This window comes from Apteryx mantelli, chromosome 5 (genome assembly GCF_036417845.1).
Source record: "Apteryx mantelli isolate bAptMan1 chromosome 5, bAptMan1.hap1, whole genome shotgun sequence".
Taxonomy (NCBI): domain Eukaryota; kingdom Metazoa; phylum Chordata; class Aves; order Apterygiformes; family Apterygidae; genus Apteryx; species Apteryx mantelli.
In genome coordinates, this window is record NC_089982.1 from 45,677,008 (window position 1) to 45,697,386 (window position 20,379).

The 20,379-nt window shown below is 36.5% G+C and overlaps 1 protein-coding gene across 1 annotated transcript in view; it reads left to right on the plus strand.

The window, feature by feature from the left end:
- The window catches only part of GALNTL6 (polypeptide N-acetylgalactosaminyltransferase like 6), a 547,745-nt gene that overhangs the window by 261,242 nt on the left and 266,124 nt on the right, over positions 1-20,379 (plus strand). The gene's annotated exons all lie outside the window — the stretch shown is intronic.

The window sequence follows — 20,379 nt, forward strand, 5'->3', positions numbered from 1 at the left end:
GTGTATGTTCAGAGTAGATTGATAGACAGCAAAACAGAGAATTGTGCTCTTTGCTAGTCTTTTTTGGTAATACCTTTGTCTCAGCTAAGAACTTACTGGAGCAGATTTCTGACCTCTTCTGAGAGCCCCTAGCTGACTGATGAGGAACATCAGTGGAGCACTGCTACAGTGGAGTGTGTGCATGTGTGTGTGCACGTGTGTTTGCAAGATTTTAATTTGATGTTGTGAGAGTCAGGAAGATTAATGGTACATGCATCTGTCTTACCCCTTCATATCTGCCATTTTAGTTGCGATATGTCCTTTGATGAACTTTCTCTTTATCTGTAATGTAACTCATGTGAAATCAGAAAGCATATACAATTCTGACTATTCCAGGGTTAGAGTCTAGTCCATAGACGAAACCTTTCAAAACAAGAAGTGTAAAGTAGCACAACAACAACTCCCCCCCCCCCCCCCGAGGCTACTAATTTCTCATAGTAAGCAATCTGCAGGGAAGTCTATAAGTTGGTTCTGAGATGTCTGACAAGTAAAAAAAAAAAAAAAAAAGCATCTTATGCTGAGAGAGCAGTTACTCAGGCTGTTTGCTCCATGCTAATTATACTTTTCTCTATATGGTGATACTGTAGGTTGTTTTTGTTTTTTTTAATGAAGATCTTGCCAACTATTGTTGATAAACTGAAATGTTTTGCTGTTCTAGAAGGCTTATCTACACATCCCAGTTATTAGAAAAAGAATTATTGCTATTAAACAGGGAATATTATAGTTGCTGGTACTATTGTTACTATTTCTTGCCTGGTAATCCCCCAGCTTAGGTTCTGCTGCTTGCTGAAAGTATTTTGGGAGTAAATATTAATGCTCTTTTTCCTCTAACATTATAGTCACTCTCAAATCTTCCTCGTTTCCTATTATAGGAACCTATTTAACTTTTCAGTGGAACAGTTTTCAGCTGGAAAAGGTGCTTTTTATAACATGGAAATGCTTAGCATAAAAGTGCTTATTTTGGAAAAACTGGAAGAAAACTGTCATCCTATTAAGATTTGAGTTGAGCTGGGACTAGAAGTGTTGCATCCATTAGAAAGTCTTGCTTATCTGCTTTTTTGATTTCAATAAACTGAAAAGTAGAAGTGCATTTTTGAATGGTTCTCAGTTCTGAACTTGTGCGTATTTGGTACCATATGCTTTGAGAAGAGCTCTTCCAACATATAAGAAAAAATGTGCAAGCATCTATACTCTGGATTAAATAATATTGAGTTTCAAGTCAGGTAAATCATTTTGATCTATCTGAAGAGTGTTTAATTATTGTATTGGAGATGCTTTGAACTGTGTTTACCTGAGGTGACATCATGTTTTCTTGTGGGTATTCTGCTTTTCATGGAGTGGGCCACACGTAGTACAGGTGGATTATTTTGTGTTGAAAAATATTGACCTATTTCTCCACCCCCAGTTCATTCCCATTCATAAAATAATCTAAAAAGAGTTACTGAAGTAGTGCCTTGGTTTAGTGTTACTAATTCTTCATCCTGTACTCATTCTTTTCTAGACTGATGAGGGCAGGAGACTTGCTGAAGACAGTTTAGGCCAAATATTAAATATAACTGGGTACGACTGTTGTCAAATCTAATAGAATCTTTGCAGCGAAGTTTACTGCAATGTTGAAGATGTTATCACATAGTGATAAATCTGTAGTTGTTTTTTCATTGTCTACTTTCTCCATGAAGTTTTATGTGACACATGGCTGACAAATGGCTATTACTTGTGAAATCAGTTATATAGTATTCAAGCAATATTGTGTATGTTATTTGAATTCTTGGGATACATGTTAGAGAGAGAACTTTCTACAAGGAACCTAAACAGCATTTGTAGATAGCTGAAGTGAGAATATAGCATTTGAACAGCACTGAATTTATTTTAAAGCTAGTAATTAAATGGCCAGTGTTTCCCTCTTGGATATCCTACTTATCACCTCCTCTACCCCCTGCCCAAAGTCTAAGAAGTTGTTACCAAGGGACAGTACTTGCTACAAATAAAGTATATTAAGAAAAGTAGAAACCTGAAAGGGCTGTAAAAGATGGATAGAAATGTTGGAGCTTTTCCTATTTTATTTTCTTACCTAATGTAAATAGAAGTACTGAAATGTACATAAGAGCTTGTGATAACAGATGATAAAAATGTCCTGGTGCATAGCAAATTTTTGGGTGGTTGGCTAGTTAGTCTGTAAAATTATTTGTGTGACTTCAGCTTATTCACATTCACTCCTTCCGCTTTTGTGACCAGAACCAAAACTTTGGATAGATCATATATAACATTAGCAATAAATTAAGACATTTAAATGTTAAAAAAATTGAAAGGACAGCTGTATTAAGAGGGGGAGGTAAACAAGTGATTACAAAATATCACTGTGCAATGCTTGGTCATGAAGAAATTCAATGCCAAAAACTGCATGGATTAAAAAAAAAAAAAAAAACACTGACAATCAGAAGGGGGAAAACCTACATTTCAATATAGGTACCCAAGGCTGGAAAACCTCTTTATGCATATCATGTATATAGAGTTTGTATACTTAAAGTGATGGAGTGTGAACAAAAATATTGATAGAATTAGTGGAATTATTTCCAATTTTGGTTTCAACAAAAGCAAGCTTTATTTTTTGTTTTTTGGTTTTTTTAATAGCTATAAACTGAAATGCCAAATGCTAGTGTATTGGCGAGATGAAAGGGAACTGAATCTGTAGGTTACAGGAGCTGTTCAACACACAAAACAAGAAATACATGGTCACTCAACAAGCTCTCTAGAGGAGAGGCAAGTATTTGACTTTTTCTTGGTTCACCCTGGAAAACTAGTGACAAGCTGTGCTGTGTCCTGGCCAAGGTCTAGCATTAAGAATGTTTCACAAGCTTTCAGCTCATTTTTGAAGTCTGTTCTCAGTTTGAAACTTCCACTGACATCGTATAGTTCCAGGTCCAAGTGCCATAGTTTTTCTGCAGAAGGTCAACAATGTACATACCTTTGCATAAGAAAGTGTACAAAATACCTCTGATTCCTTTTCAGATGGAATGTGATGGATTTTGGGGTGGAAATTATTCTAATACCTGATTTATGAAAGCCTTGTATTCAAAAGTGCATGTAAATTTAAGAGTTTCAAGAAATTTAACAAGTGTGACGTGATTACATAATTTGAAAATGCACATCTTTATTTTGGAGTGTATTCTGTATGAGACATCTCTGTGGTGGCTTTTTAATGCACCTTTAGTGGTGTTAGACTGGCTTCTGGGGAAATGAGACTTGTGGAATATGTTTTTTCTGAGAGTTTTGCTTCAAGATTTTTTATTATTATTATTAATTTTTTTTTTTTTTTGAAGTAGGAGGTCAGTTTCAACCAAAGCTGAAGAAGACAAATGTTTCGGGTGACTTTTTGTAGAAAATCTGTGGAAAAAACAAGAGTCCATATGACAGAAATACAGAAACTAAGGTCATGAGTACAATCATCCTACAGTCCCCTTGGCAGCAGCAAACTGGCCATACAGTTTAGGCCCCCTGAGCAGCACAAGGAGCACAACATAGTGCTAGAGTTGTAATGCTTGTTGGCAGGTAGATAGGCCTCTGAAAATGTGGCAAGAGGCAGAATGTGGGTAGGTAACAGCGTTGGAGCAAAGGACAAAACTAGAAAGGAAGCCAAATTTCATAGATTCTGTTACAGAACGGCTTGTATTTAAAAATTCTAATTTATATTTTAAAGTTTTGGGGCAAAATAGGTTTGCTTAGTTAATGAGTTCAACAAGTCGTGTAGGTTGCCAGCATCTTTGATATGTTTGCAATCAACCTTTGTTTCTTTTGTGTTTTAATGACTTCATTAGCATAGTCAGTCCTGTGAACTGTCAATAACCCAGCTTCTGCCCATGCATGTAAAACTGACTTACCAAGCAGTTTTTACCTCTAGTTGCTTTTATTTTACCCTGTAATTCTCTAATTGATGTGCACCTCTTGGAAGAAAACACAAACGGTAGTACAGCCAAACAAGAATTCATTAGCAGCAACATTTATCAGCCAGTCTCTTAGTTGGCAAAAAATCAATCAAGTTTACCTTAATAAAAAGCTTAAAAACAAGAGAAGAGCAGGGGGGAGAGGGGGAATGACTTAACAGATTCTTGCAGGGTAAAACCAATTTCTGTCATTGGCAATGAACTGGTGTTTTCTGGTGGAAAAAATGATCTGCTGGGAAACTTTCATTCACATTGATCAGCTAGTCCCTTCTCATTCTGTCTGCTCTTATATTCTCCTATCCCCGACCCCTTGCTTAGCTCTGTTTTCTGCACCACTGCTCATTTCATGCTCAGAGTATTGCACTATCCCATATCGGATACCACATGCTTTGCATCAGATTGCTTTTCTGTCAACAGCCTGGATTAACAGCAGGCAGGTCAGTTTGCAAAAGCAACCTGTAATTGATCAGGGCTTGGTTTAGCTGGTCAGGGCATTTCAATGCCAGTGATGCTCCGCATTTTGTATGAATGTGGAAAGATACCTGATCTACAGCCCAAGAGAGTTGCAATTATCCTAAATAACCACCTGAAGCATCTTTGGCCTTATACTGGATATCTGATTTTATCTGTACTCCTGCAAATGATATTAGTGACTTCATACAGTGATGGTAAGGGATGCTAAGGGATTTTGCTCTAAAAGCAAAGCAGGTCTCTTAGTATCAGATAGCTTCCTACTCAAGAAATGCATGCTGTGCAAGTTGTTGCAAGTAAGATGAGATTCTATGTATTTTGCTTGCAGACAGCTAGTTTATGTAACATGTCACTTGTGATTCTGGTTTATGGATGCTTGTCTTCACATTATGGGTGAATATAACTTTTTTTGATGAAATGAAAGTGAAGGTTATATTGCAGTAATGGCTATCTCGTCATGGGAAAACTGCTATAGAAGATTCTCTGATATGGTAAATGCTTACTGCTCCAAAAATGGCCATTGGTGTCAAAATGTACAACATTTTTAAAAAAGAAAATTGGAAGAGGATATTGTAATATTGTGAAAGTCAACCTGTACCAAAGAAAATGCTTCTGAAAGTTCATCCCTTTCCTTAAGTTCAGGAGCCTGTTTTTCAAAGTGATGTGTAATTGTCAAAGACTTTTCTTTAAGCTGGAGTTGTTTAAAGTTGCACAAGAGATTTATATATGCGTGCGGGAGGTGGGGCAGCAAGCAGAACATTTCCAACAACATCAATACTGAAGGCATCCAAAGGAGCAGATGGGCACAGCTTGTTGCTGCTCTTCCTGGAGGTGCAATAACAAAGAATGGGAAATTATTAATGGGGAAGTGTCTAGGATCCCCTCCTGTTGCTGTGTATGGCCAAACTGGCTACAGCCAGGAAAATGTCCTATGATCTGCCCTCCCTTTGGATAGGGAGGCTATAACTATTAAGGTGTTTTGGAGGAACTGAAGTCATGAACCTGGACAAGTCATACTGGAAGAGTGACTGCAGTTTGGTGCAGTCGGTGTACACATGTGCCAGGATCTCATCCCTGATACGAACTAGGGATTCTTGCCAAATGTTGGGTTGTGAATTGGTGATCCCATGAGCATGCTCTCCACGCCATGCAACATTTTCCTATATGTCCTGAAATTAGGTCAGAGCATAAGCTGGCCTGCTGGGACTCCTTTTGTTCTGCTGGTGTTAAGAGAGCCCACCATTTTATGCATGGTCTAAGCACTTGGGTAAGACACGGAGCAAGTGGAGCACCACAGCTGAGGGACACCAGCTGTATCAATACCTGCATATTTGTTTTGGTGTGGAACAAACTGGCAACCAAGACACAGTGGAGGCCACACTTGCCAGACAGGGTGGGAGAGGGGCCCTAGCTGTCATCAACATTATGTGTGGAGGCAGCACTGGCAGCAAGTATGGGGGTTGAGGGCAACAGCTGATCTCAACTGCGAGTTTCACAGCTGGTTGGCAGCATGTTCTGGGGATGATAACTGGAAGTGCTGGCATATGTGCGCCAGCAGCCAGAGACCGTGCTGCTGCTGTCTGCGCACCCTTCCCATGGAGCCACAGAAAGCGGGTGAGATTCGTTCCCCCACCTCCATCCACTGTTGGAAACAGACACGAAGGATTTGATGTATCCAAGGGTTCCTTTTTACGATGTGTCTAGTGGATAAATCCACTAGAGGATTTATCTAGGGGATAAATCCTGTAGAGATCCATGCAGCCTCTTTCTTGGCCTTTTGAGGTATTTGAGCACCTTCCTTTAACACAAAGAAACCTGCCTGAAACTGGTCAGTGCTTGATGCAGATTTCAATTTTTCCAGGTAGCTGAGAAACAAACCTTTATATAAAAATAACTGTATGTAACTAATTCTCTGGCAACTTATTGTTTTTATATTTGGTTAGCTTCTCTTTTTTTTTTTTCTCTCCATACTGTAATAGTATGGGATATTGAGCATTGCTTATGTGATGAGTATACCCCTCTGTGGCAAAAAAGGGGGGATGGAAGCGGAAGGAAAAAGGCAGAAGCAGGAACTTCCATGTTGCTACAAGTATTACTATGCTAAAAATGGGGATTCCAGGTCAAGTTATTGGATACAGGACAAACCTGACTGCTACTGAGTAAGGTTAATGAGCTGGGGAGAAATACCATGCTAATGAGACTAGGCTGCTTTTGGAACTGATCCTAGTTTTACTGTCTCTCTGGCATCATGTTGTACAGCATAAATATATATATCATAGGAGAGCCTGTTTGGTATACATGATTTGGCCTTTGTCTAGCTTTGTATCAGTAGTGACTAGCTGAATACTCGAATAAAATAATTCCACTGAACAATTAAAGCTAATTCTTTATGATTACAGATGAAAATAATTTGTTAGTGTTGCATGTCATTTGTTAGTATGTGCACATGAGTACTTATAAACAGTGCACTTAATAGTCAAGCCTGTTTCAATATATAATAATCTTCTGGAGAACACTAGTTGTTTGGTACAGACCAGAGACATCTGCTTCATTTAGAATAGCTGAAGAAGAAAAAGGGCTAAGCATTGAAAACTTAATTTGAAACAGGCTTGTTATGATAGAAGGCTGGAGTCATATTATCTTTTTTTAATAGTTCATTTTGTGTATCTCGTTTGCAAGAAAACTGAGAGATGACCAGTATTAGTCCTATACAAACACCAAAATCCAAATGCATTTTATAACTCTTTCTCAAGCAAGCTGCTGGGCATTGTGAACACAAAGAAAAGCCAGGTAACAGGAAAATAAATGCTAATAAAGTCTTTGGATAAAGGTTTCTACTTGATTTAATTCTGAAGTAGTTGAAGTGGCTATTTTCTTTTTACTGAGGTATAAACTGCGAGGGTTTCTGTGGAACTGTAATGAAAGCTAGCAGTTAAGCAAGTGTAGGCTTTTAAAGATGGAATTCATCCATTTATCCAAAAGTACAGCTGTGCCAGTAAAGTTCCAGTTTGAAAGCCTTGTTATCTAATAGGGAGCGGTTTACTGAAGTAAACTTCCAATCAGCAGAAAGTGCTAGGCCAGGTCCTGCCAAATTTAAATTAACTGGTGATAAGGGAACCTGGAAGTGGCTTACATACAGCAACCTCTGCCTGCAGTGTAAGATGGGCCTTCTGCCAAGTCTGCAGATGCATCTTGCTGCCTAAGGGCACTCTGTGTTTACCATCTTTGTCGTCTTGAAATGTCCCTGGGGTATATCATGGACAGAAGGGAGATTGCTGAGAAGAAGAGGCAATACAGTCTCTGGTAGACCAACATAATATTTGCCTCTAAACCTAGGAAGGATTAATGAGCTGTTACTAATAAGTCTGCTGGCTACCCAATCAATTGCAATATGATTTCTGCGGGAGACTTCATGTCTGTAAAGGGGATATACAAGTGAATCTGTGTAGTACAAAAGTCACCCAAAGTTAGATGCCACCACCTCAGATATTTGAAAACAATACACTTAAGAGTGGTAACATTGGTAACTGGTAGCTTGAAAACTTTTGTCAAGTTGAGTGTTTTCATTAACCATAGTGTTGATGGGTATTTTCAGTACTAGGCCTAAGTCACATAGAGATTATGTGTAAGAAAGTAGGTATGAATCCAAATAACTGCTAGTTGAATAGCTATACCTGAAACACTTAGCCTTACCAGCTGGGAAAGGAATTTCCTAAGGAATTTGCTGGTCTCACCCCTGCTTAATGTAGCACAATAATCCCAGGAAACAAGAGTGACTCCAACAACTTCCATTGGATTGTTCATATTGCCGAGAGGGTAAGTAAGCCCTTACAGGAGCAGGTATTAATGCTGCAAAATTTTGAAGTAATGTTAATATTGACATAGGCATATTACTGTTTTGTGTGCACTACATCAGAAGTATTTTCTTACTGATTGCTGTGTAGAATATATAACTATAGGTTGTCCTAATTAATTTTTCTTAATCTGCTGTTGAGATCTAGAAAAAGCATATTGTTCCATTTGAAGTTTGTGTTTTGGGTCCTTAGTCCATAAGGATGGCAAGAAATGCTACCTGTAAGAAATGAGAGATGCTTCTGGGAGAAGGAGAGCCTGATACCATTTTCTAGCAGGAGGATCTATCCAAGAGGTAATGTTGACTGACCTTCATATAAGGTTAAATGCTCTTTTTATCCAAAGCTGATAAAACAACAATTTGTCACTATATTTTAAAAAACAAATACAAGGTAAAAGGACAAATAGAAAATGAGACAAACTCAATTTAAAGATTTCTAGATTTCTAACCAAGGATTCATATCTTTATACTTGTGGTAGTGAACTATAAAACGCCTCTGTCATTTCCTGATATGCTCACACAGATGTTATTTGGATTTCATTAGATGTGACTGCCACTTGGACTTCCTTCTAGTCAAAATACAGTGGGTGGCATGCACACTGAGCGTAACAAATGCTATTTAAAGGATATCTGAGCAAGAGCTGGAATAAACTGATTTTTCTTCATAATACCAAATTTTCTGTTCTTCATTGACCTTCCTCAATTTTGATTATTTAGTATTATGATTTCTGTTATGGATTTTTATCCATATGAGCACTACAGGCTTTTACCTTCAGCTGTTGGATGACCCTTGCAAATAGCAGTTTCATAACCCGAGACATTGTGGCTTGACATAATGACTTCACCTATGGGAAAAGAAACAGTTACCCTGAGGATGAGAGTTTAGCTCAGAAGAATAATGGTCATCTTGAAAGCACCTGTGGCCTGTCTCAAAATGCTTTTCATTTGCTGGAGTGAAAGAACGCTGTCATATTGTGGAAAAGGGGGAAGTGGGAACAATTTCAAATAATTGAAATCGCACACTTCACCTGCACTAAATTGGTTGTGAAGGTGGCTGCTGTGGGAGAAATTCAGGAGTAATGCCCCCACCAATGTTGCCTTCACTCAGGCAACTGAAATACAACTCGATTGTAAAATGAAAACTCCAGTCATGCAATATTAATATGAAAACGAATTCTTACTCTTAATACAATTCCTCAAATTGGTTACAATAGATGAGCGGTTTCACTTTTGAGTACTTGTGCAGTCAGGATATTGGAGGCTGTGTTTCAACAAGCTCTGCAGTGCTGAGTCGTTCTTACTTGCTGCTTCACCCTGTGAGGTGTTTGCTGGATATGCATCATGCTGCTAACTACAGGCTGCATTCATTTCAAGTCCGAACATGCAAAAGATTTTAAAGATGTGAACGAGGTGGTACAAATGGGTAGCCTGTACTTAGCAATTGTGTCCTTTTTGTATTGACGTCTAAAATGTTTATGCCATGCTTGTATGGAGTGTTGTTCATCAGATATCTGCTTAAGACTTCAAAGAGGATTCTGAAAGAAATCAGTATATTCACTCTGGGTCATCTTGGAATAGTGGAAGCATAATTTTTCACATATGTGAAATGAATGTAAACTACATGCATGCTAAGTTTTTTTTATTATTATTATTATGCACTTTGGCTTTGAATTACATTTCTGTAAGGTTAAAATAAATTATGACTGAAATTAAATTATTTTTAGATTCCTCATGTGAAATACTGTAGGTTCTATCATATAAACAGCAAAGAAAATTTCTAAACCGGAGTGAACATTAGTTTCTACATCAGCTTCTCTCTGAAGCATCAGCTGTTTGCTTTCCACTCCAAAAAGCATGATTATATTACAGTGATACATTAAACAACTTGAAAAGAAGCTTGAACAATTAGCTCATGGTTACCTTCTTCAACTATCATTATTAATGAACTATGGAGAAGATGCACATTAGTTGCTGAAAAAATGGAAATTTATAATCCCTTCATATTTCTCTGCATTCCTTCCTCTCTTTAACTGTTATAAGCATAAAGAAAATGCTGCTTCTTTCTTTTTTTTAATTATAAAAATAATGTAGAAGTTGAGGTTATGAATAGGTAATCTTGGGAAACTCGGTGGTATTTAGAGATACCTAGCTAAGACTCCAAATCTGTTAGCTTACGCAGCTTTGAGTGGTGTAAGGGACATGTCAATTAACTTTTACATCTCTGGTCCTTTGTTTTGGAGCTCCTAGATATATTCTGTCCTAACTTTTGCTCAAATTTTCCTTTTGGGGTGATTCTTTGTTATTAGATGTCAGGAATACAGGCCTGAGATCTGTGCTTTTGCAATTATATAGTACTATTAGTATTATTAGTTGTACTATTAGTACCGTTAATTATGTAGTACTATTTTCACAAACTATTCAAATAGGTTTTGCCCTACTGTCCACCTAGAAGTTTCTTTCAGAACATCAGTTCTCTGGTAGTTAGAAGCTTTCTTTTGATTTAAAATGTAAATTTATTCATGTTTTTTTCATATCCTAATTGTTGTTGTTTCAGTGTTATCCTTGCTTTAAATAATCCATTTATCTTATTGTATTCAGAAAAAGCTAACAGCTTTCAGTTTGCAAAATTAAATGCAGTTTAGTTTGATGTAACAGATCTCTGAATTAACATCCTAGCAGTCTTTCCAAAGATGGTACTTCGTTATAGCCTTGGTTGTCTTAATTGTGATATTTGAGTTCACCTAAGTAGACTTTCTAAATTTTTTTCCCCTTTCCTGAATGCAGACTTTCAAGTAGACTTATAATCACCAAGCAAAATAGTAACCCCTTTAAAGAACAGCCATAATGTTGTGTATGTCAAGAGTTACATTTTATATATCTTAAAGAAAATTACTTTACAAAAAATACTGCATTTTTTACCTTATTATAAATGTTTAACTTATTTCTGTTTGCAAATAATGTTGGATCCTGAGTTCTACTAATGTTATTCCAAATATATTAATGATAGTATAAATGAGCAGTTATTTTCCAGCAGCACACTGACAATATAAATTGGCAGTTATGTTTATTCACTGGTACAAAATTTGATGCACAAGTAAGAAATAAAAAGCAAAAGGAAAGTGAAAAGAAAACTATGAGATGAGACCAAAGCATAAAGTTATGATTATCACTTGTTAAGAGGAGTTCCAGTAGCAAAACACTGTGTTAGACTTGTCCTGTAAAAGCATTAGCCTTATCTTGTAAAAGCACTTAAGGTCAGATACTGAGTGTAGAGAATAGCTCCTAATAACTTCTCTGGGAGATGCCTGGGAGAAAGTTGAGCTGGTTGCTAACTACATGCAGTTTTCAGAACTAAATGTTGAAGTCTTTTTGAAGACTGCTTCTTATATGTAGGACTGCTAGGAAGTGTTTAATTTCAAATCTAACACAACCTAAAAAAGGGAAGAAGAAGAAGAAGGAAAAAAAGAAAAAAAAAAAAAAAAAAACTCCACAAACCTGTAACAGGTGTAGCAAATACATGCCTTCAAAGCTTTATGAGGAATAAAGGTTTGTCCTGTCCTATTGGTTTGGTAACCCTGACAAAATCAGAAATTTTTAGAGCTTTGGTAGCTATCCTGACCTTGCTTCAGACATGGAATAAAACATAAAATATTTTCAGCTTCCATTAAAGCACTGGTATGTGTTAGTTCTGTCGAAACAAAAAACAGCAAAAAAAAAATCCTACCCACAAAATATTTTCTATCTGAATGTTAAAAGAGCTGCAATTCATTTGTATTCATTTAATTTCAATGCTTTTCTGTAGGGATAACATAGTACATGATTTGACAGCATTTTGTTTTCTGATGATTCTTCCCTGGCTAATGGCAAGCAGTTCCACCATCATCTATATTTATTTAAATTATTTATCTTGCATAAATAAAATAAGGCCAAAAGCATCTATTTTGTTTAGCATCATATGTGTTTATGCAGATTTTTTTGTGCAGTCAAAAATCAAAAGTGTACTTATGCATATTTGCTTATTGCTCTGTGTATCTTGGATATATCACAGGAGACATTAATGATGTATGGAATTGTCTAGTTACAAATCTTTTTGTATGACAATACAATTATCATTTTGATTAGCTAGAAAAAGAATAGTTTGCTCTCAGAAATCACTACCCAGACATTTCAGTCAACTTTGGGGGCTTTTCTGTGTGCGCTGTTTTCCTAAATTAAGCTCTTGCGTCTTTGAGGCAGATGGGCAATTTTATGAAATTTATAAATGGCTGAACGCTTTAATGGATCTGTCATGCACAGTTTGAATGCTGTTGATTTGTGCATAAAACATGAATAACCTATATCTAGCAATTCTAAATGTTTTATTTTAAGATGACTGGATCAAATTTGGCTCTCCAAATTAGAGTAAGTTCCACACAGGTGGAAGGTTTGAGTGAAGAATGGAGGGCCGCAAGGAGGATAATCATTTGTGTACGTGCTGGAAACTTTGTAAACCCCCTCCAAAAATCATAGCTGCAAAGTATTTTTACCTGGGATAGTGATTTGCCCCCCACCTCCTTTTTATCCTGTTGTGAGCTTATGCAGTCTGAGATTGCATGTTTCAGTCTTTTCAGCTTCACAGTGCTGCTGCATAATTTCACTGAGGCAAGGGGCCAGCGTACAGAGGTGTACAGCTCTGGTAACTTCATTTATGGTCAGTGAATTAGCGACCTTTGTTCACCTGCTGTAAGAACCGCTATCTCCTCCCTCCCCACACACACATTCAGTAGTCAAGAAATAACCATTAAGACAAATGATTCAAACCTGAAATGAGGCTAAGAATGAAAAGAAAATGCATGCATCTGTCTCCAAAAGAAAAAAAAATAAACTATGAAATGTTTATGAAAAGCTAATATATCATTTAAAGCCTGTTTGAAGGTAATATTTCCAGTCTATTGGTACTTTTTGTCCTATATTGTAACACTGACTGGAAAGGCCACCACCCAAGCCAAAGAAAGCCTGGACTCCTGTTGTGTCTTAGCAAAGCAGGGTGTCACAGCATGGAAACACAATATGAAAAACTGAAAATATGAGTACACAGTATGGAAAACTTTGACCATTTAGGACAGGTAATGACTAGGGATTTTGTTCTTGTATGATGACTAGTCTGGCCTGACTACACAAAATGAAGAGAACATTTTGTATTACACCTATGGAACATATGCAAATATGCGAACAGCATGAAAGCAAATTAAAGGAAATTCGTGGAAGGAAATATTATTTCATGGACCAATGTTCATTTTAATTGTCAAGTTGATTCAACACTCCTATCTTCTACTCTGCTACAGTTGTGCCCAGGAAAGGGGCTATGTGAATGCACCCCAATCTACTCCAAGTAAATTCTGATGGGAAACGACGAAGAGCTGATAAAGGAGATTGGACATGACAGCCTCCAATTTATGGAGACTGATAAACATTTGAGCTTTGCTCATAACTGACAAAACTTAAATCTACAAGAGGATATGTGGTCAAGGTCCCTTTTGCCCATTCAATCATTTGAAGGGCAACACAGCTAATTTAGAAAATAGCGCCTGTGTTCTTTGCAAAGGCACTGTTTGTGCACAAAAAACAAAATAACAAACACTTTATAGCATTAGCTTTAGCAGCATAGGGTGCTAAACCCCTAAACATGGGTTTGCTAGAGACCGAAGCAAATTGTCTTTAGATGTTTGCAAACGTGGAAGATCTCAATACTTTTAAGAGGGTTTTCACACACATGCATGCACACCCCCTGCCCATGGATTTTTCTGATGTCTTCTGGCTGTGGCTATGCCAATGGAATTGGCTGCCCATTCAGTCCAGTATTTCCTTTTGTTTTTGAAAAGTGTAAGACTTGATTGCTGATGCTCTTTTTATTGAAGAATTTCTAAGCATTTTGATCAGCTAGTTAATCCTTACCATTGCCTGCAGGGAAGGCAGCCTGTACAATGCCTGGATGAGAAGGGAACTTTTTAGATATCATATGTATCCAGTAATCTTAGGCCAAAATACAATTAAAGTTTTCTTTCTGAAGGAAGAAATTAAATTGAAATTATATGCTTTTCCTATTTAAAAGCTTTCCATAGGGCATTATTCTTCAGATTGAGTATCAGTACTGATGGAGAAGATGAATTAAGGGAGAACTAACAAGGCATAAGACTTCTAACTTCTACTAATGTATATGTGTAGTCATTGTTTTTGCTGCAACTCTGCCAAATGGCTGTAAGTAAATTTCCTTTGCCTTTTGCAGCATCTCCTGTATTTGTATTTTGGTACGGTATTTCTTTTTGAAAGGAAAATAGGTTCACATTTAAGACAATTTCATAAATATTCTACCTTCACAAAGTTTCTTTTAAACAGTATATCATGCCATTCTAATGGAAAGTAATGATGCTTTAAAACAGCTCTCAAATTTAGATGATTCTTTTCTTTTAAATGAGGATTGGAAAAAAGCTTACTGAATTTAAGCTGTTATAATTTCCCAGTCTGTTCCGTAAAATAGTTCCAGGTGTGTAGAAAGAGATAGATATAGTGTGTAAACAAATGCAGTGATATTAGTGTCCTTTAACATTGCAAAATAATTCAGGACACATGTTAGTTTTGTTTTTCTCTGAGTGGTTTGATTTAATGCCTATAAGCAAGGAAGCAAAGCTACCTTATGTTAATGAATGGAAAAATGAAAATGATCCAGAGTTATACTTGGGTCCTAAACTATTGTTTTCTTTGGATGTACTTGAAAACACTAATTGAAGTACTTCTTACCAGAAAACATCCTTGTTCCATTTTTATATTGGCAGTTTGATATTAATCGTAGGAAATAGATTTTTGTACTACAAACTATTATAACATGTGAACAAGACGTTGAAGTGTAATACATTAATTAAAATATATGTATCTAGTCAGTGTGTTATTAACAGGGACTTAATATCCTTTTTTGACTTATTCCTTGTTTTTTTTTTCTCTTTGGAAGAGAGCTGAACATGTTCTTAACCAATGAGTGGCAATTTAAATGTCAGCTGTAAATTTTAGGCATAAAATATAAGACTTATCAACAGTGCCTTGTACACTGGAGCCCTTTATTTGGTGTGTATTCATGTAGCACATGTGATTAATTTTTGAAGGCTGTTGACAACTATTACTTTTGAGCTGAATGCATTACTTCTATGGAGTCTTGTAAAGGTTGTTAGTTGAGGTAATCTTAACTGAATTTAGAGCTTCACAAGAGCCATGAACTCATTTCTTCTTCCGCTTTCCCATGTTTTTTCCCCTCCCCGCCCCCTTTCTCCCCACCTTTGCTTGTTTTCTATTTCAACTTTGTTAGCTTGTTGAAGTGGACAACTTCTGTAGCTGCCAGAAGTTATATGTCATTCTGAAAAGAATATGATCTGATTATAAATGTCAGTAAAATAACTGTGGTTATAAAAATGTAATTAACCCAGGTTTTCTCTTCTTCAGCGGGCAGGAAGAATTTGGGAACCCTTCAGATAGGTATGAAATTCTGTAAGCTGTATGCAGGTATCCAGTAGTTAACTACTTGAGCCCATTTGTTGGTCATGGTTTACAGCCTTCCTTTTGGATAAGGACAATCACTTGCATTCCAGGATGTTGTAATGGGTTTTGTTCTGTCTGGGTACTTTCAGAATTCATGCAAAGCCTGTTAGAAGGGATTTGCTTGTCCTAGTTATAGAACAATTATGTTGACTGAAAAATCTGTGCTTGTATCTCATGTAGGTTATCTGAGCTTTGCTTATCCTGGGTTGAGTATTAGCCACCTGTCATGCCTAAGAAGTATTTCAAAAACAAAAACAACAACAAAAAAACCAGAATAGAGAACAGTATGTTATATTATCAAGTCTTTGAAAAATATGACAGTAATTTGTTATTTTCCTTTATCATGATGTTTATTTCAGCTGCCTGTTAAGCAGGCCCACAGGCTAGAGCCACCTTTTATCCTAACACGTTGGCTGCCTCATGTTCTCTCTGTGAGATGAGCATAGTAACTTATGTGACACTCGCGCATTACATATGTTGTTGCATGGACTGTGAGGCTAGTCAGGGGTACGTTACCCAACTGCATACTAGTCCGTATGAAATACCTTGCATCTTTAAGTTACTATTCTTTTTAACTGGCAGTCTAGCCTCTCGGTACTATTATAATTTGTACTACAGATTATACATGGATTTTTTGGTAATCAGTCCTTACAGATGGAAAGCCACTTGAACAGGTATGTCATCTTGCCTTAGAAAGATGTATACAAAAGACGAACTAGGTAGCAGAACCCTGCAGACAAAGCTATGTTCCCACATTGGTATGACAGATAAGTAGCAGAGCACGAACAGAAACTGTCTCTCCGTTTCCTGACTTCACTCTCCTTCTTTGGACCATCAGGCCAAAAGTGTAGTTCTGATGCGATTGTTCTGAAACTTTAAGATATGTTTGTTATTTTATCTTTCTGCATAGGTTGCATTTTAAGATGAATCAGCAATGTTTTTTCTTAATTTCTCAGCAAAGAATACTACTTGGGTATCTAAAGGGTATTAATCGTACATCTAAAGGCCAGTTCCCATTTCATATAAAGGTAAAAGCAGGTTTTCTGATGGTGTTTATGTACAAATACAACATGTAACTACAATTCTTCCTGTGTGTTTTAGGTATCTGGACAGATCCTTGGAGTGTTCAGTTGCGCTGGTGTTTCTAATTAGTATGTGATACGTAAATCTCCCTGGTACAATGTCTGTCTTTAACAGATTTGTGAGTGTAAGTGGAATTATTTAAGCATTAAATATAAAATGACCAAGTCAAGACTATGAGCAATTTTGGTTGTTTGACAGTGACGTTCTCATTTATGTAATTGACTGTTTTATTCAAAACCATATTGTAAAACATATTATATACCACTTTCTAAATCATTCAAAGAGTATCTTGCTGTAATAAGATTCTGATTGAGTGGTTAAATACAACTTTGGATTGTTGCCATTTTTTTTAAACTCAAACGATTTTAGAAGTGTTACACATGAAAAACAATAAATTTATAGAAATTCTGTTTCTCAATTATTCTTATTAGTTTATCCATGTGTAAAATAAGAAAGATGTTTAGTATATATATCTTTGTGAAAGAATAAGTTGTTCTAAAATTCAAAAAATGATCATGCCTGTTCTTTGCTGTCCCAGTTTTCACCTTTAATTTGGTTAGAGAAATGCACTGTGTGAAGAATTGCATTAAGGCTTTTGTAAACAACAAACTTGGTTTTTACTCAGCTTCATAAGGAATATTGCTGAAATGGGCGTTTTGCTTTTTCTTTCATGTTTAAATAGAACTAAGTTGTTTCAGGACTGGGGTCAATTCCTCTTAACAGGAGTTAACAGCTCTTTCTCCATTTTTCATGAAAGTGCTCAGCTGTTGGCTAGTGTGCAGAACTGGCCAAATATAGGGAATCTAATACTTTCATGAATATTGCAAATGTTCAAACATGTAGAGAGAAATGAATTAACATGACTAACAATAATGATGACCTGCAAATCTGATTTTCATTCTTTGTAAGACTCAAAGTGCAGGGTCTAATTAAAATACTTAGATTAAGCCATGGCAAATCAAAGAGATGCAAAACAATTTATTTCTAGGTTTCTGGTGAAAAAGTTTGGGAAGATATAAAAAGACATTCTTTGTTTTTTTTCCAGCATGGCTTTAGGGAACTGGCAGTTGTCAAGGAAAATTGAAATAGTGGTTGATGTGGTAAGGTAAAAAGTCAATGATGTAACCTTCATCCCAGAAGGCACATTGTTCCACGGTATATTGGCTGCTTTGCAAAGAAGGGCTTAGAATAGAGTGTTTATGTATGAGGAAGGGTAACCTAGAATATCTAGCCAGGAGAATATAGTAGTCATGCAGACAGATTCCCTTATAAACTGAACCAAAAAATCTGTACAAGTTATAATAATGAAAAGCAAACAACCTTAGGATGAAACATAAGTGAGAAATTTATTATGTGGAAATGATGAGAAATAAGCTATCTTTGTATCTATTTAATGCAACAGAAACACAGGTTTCCAACTGTACGTGGATCTATGTTAATGCTTGTCACTTAGTGTTGGAGTACTTTGTAGTGCACATGATTGGATTTAATGGTGCATATAGAGCAGGTCTTCAAAAGCCATAAGATTTCATGCTGTTTACCTATTTCTAATGAAAATTATCATTTTGATTCTAATTTCACAATTCAGGTGAACTATATTCTGTGGGTATCCAAAGTTATGTAATGCAGCTGCACCTCTCTTGCTCTATGCTCTTGGAGGTTTTTAGAACTATGTGGCCATCCTTGGAAATTTATTTGAAAAGACTTTAATTTTTCTATTTAGAGAAAAAATAGGGACTAATCCATCTTACTGACTCTCTTATAATGCTTACGTGATTTCTTTCTGCTCCCATTGGTGGGACCTAAGTTTTTTTTTTTAAAGCTGTCTAATTTTATCTGGCAAGCTGGAGAGGTATAGGTGCTTTTGATAAATTGTAACTCCTGTCTAAAGAATACAGCTAAGCACTTTGACTTTTGCTGATTTAGGAAAGGTAAGCAGAATCTGAGTTTGTGCATAACCTTTTGTACTGAGCAAAATTTAAAGGAAAATATAAAGTTAAGTGTAATTAACTTCTCATCTGAAAAGAGAACTTGAAACATCTGACAAATTCTGAATAGCTGTTTCCCAATCTGGTATAAGAACTTCTATTTTTAATTGAAGCACGTCTTAGGGGTTCTTTTTTTCTTTTTTTCTTTCTTTTTTTTTAAATACCTTAATCCTGTTGCAGTTTTATAAGCTGTATTTAAGGTCTGTTTTGATCTTTTTTTCCCAGTTTTTTAAATATTGGCTATCTGAGCATATTAAACTCTGAAGTTTTTCTTGCCTGCCTAGTATTTTGATATTTTGCAGTAAACTTGCTTTGCCAGTGTCATCTATTTTATTTCATCATTTTTCCAATGATTTTTCAACAGGAAAACCAATATCATCTTATCTAATTGAGCAGGATCAAATTAGCTTCCTTAACATTCCTGTTTATTGTAAGGTTCTCATACCAGGAAAAGTGTATCATTCACTGCTTTGCCCAGAAGTGTCTCTAGCCAGCTGGAACGCTAAGCCAGCAGATAAGATTATGCATTTGAGAAACTTCCTGCTGAATGGATATCGCTGCTGTTAGTATCCAGTGATGCTCCACAGGCACAGAACATCTTCTCTTAATATCCTATTGCTAACATAATAGGAGCAGGGAAACAGCGGTTTGCTGTGGGAGTGCTCTCAGGTGGTCCTCAAGATTTGCATACATTTATGTTTGTTGTACGTTTTAAACTTATACACTGTTCCCTAGCGCTCTGATCAGATCTCTTGCCTTGCCAGCAGGTTATAGCACAGCAGCTGAAACCATTCTGTTTGTGGTGTCTCAAAGCACATGTTAATGACTGCAACTTTTGACTGGAAAGACAAATGTTTGTTCGCTGTGGGATGCAATGAAAACAATATGTGTGCAAAGTGCAAGGTACTCTAGTAGCACTATACAAATAATGAATAACAAGCAAAGCTTATATTGTTTTGCACCATTTGTTGGAAAAGGTTATTTTTTTCCTGTTACATGTATGTTTTATACCTATCAAATACCCACTGTCTTGGGAATCTGACTGTTACTTCTGTATATTTCTCCATTCCTTTCATTTTAGTGGCCACTGCAGTTGTAGCTTCTGTTAAAGTAATCTGAGTTCTGTAGAGGTTTGCAACATTCGAGAAAGGTGTTTTGGTAGGCAGACTTCAAATAGAAATAGGTCACTACGGCAATAAGGTAGGGCATACGTTTTTCTAAAGTATTCAGGACTTAAACTTAAGTTTACCTTGAGTGCAGCTGTACTGCTGTTGTGGCATCTTATGTAAGTATCATGTATTGGAAAAAAAGTTACCAATATAAATACTTTTATGCTGCCCTCACTGAAGTAGTAAAATCTTTCTAAAGGGGTTTGCTTAAATGTTCAATGCAGCATAAACACTAGTGACTAGTGTTCACTAGACTAGTGCACCTTACA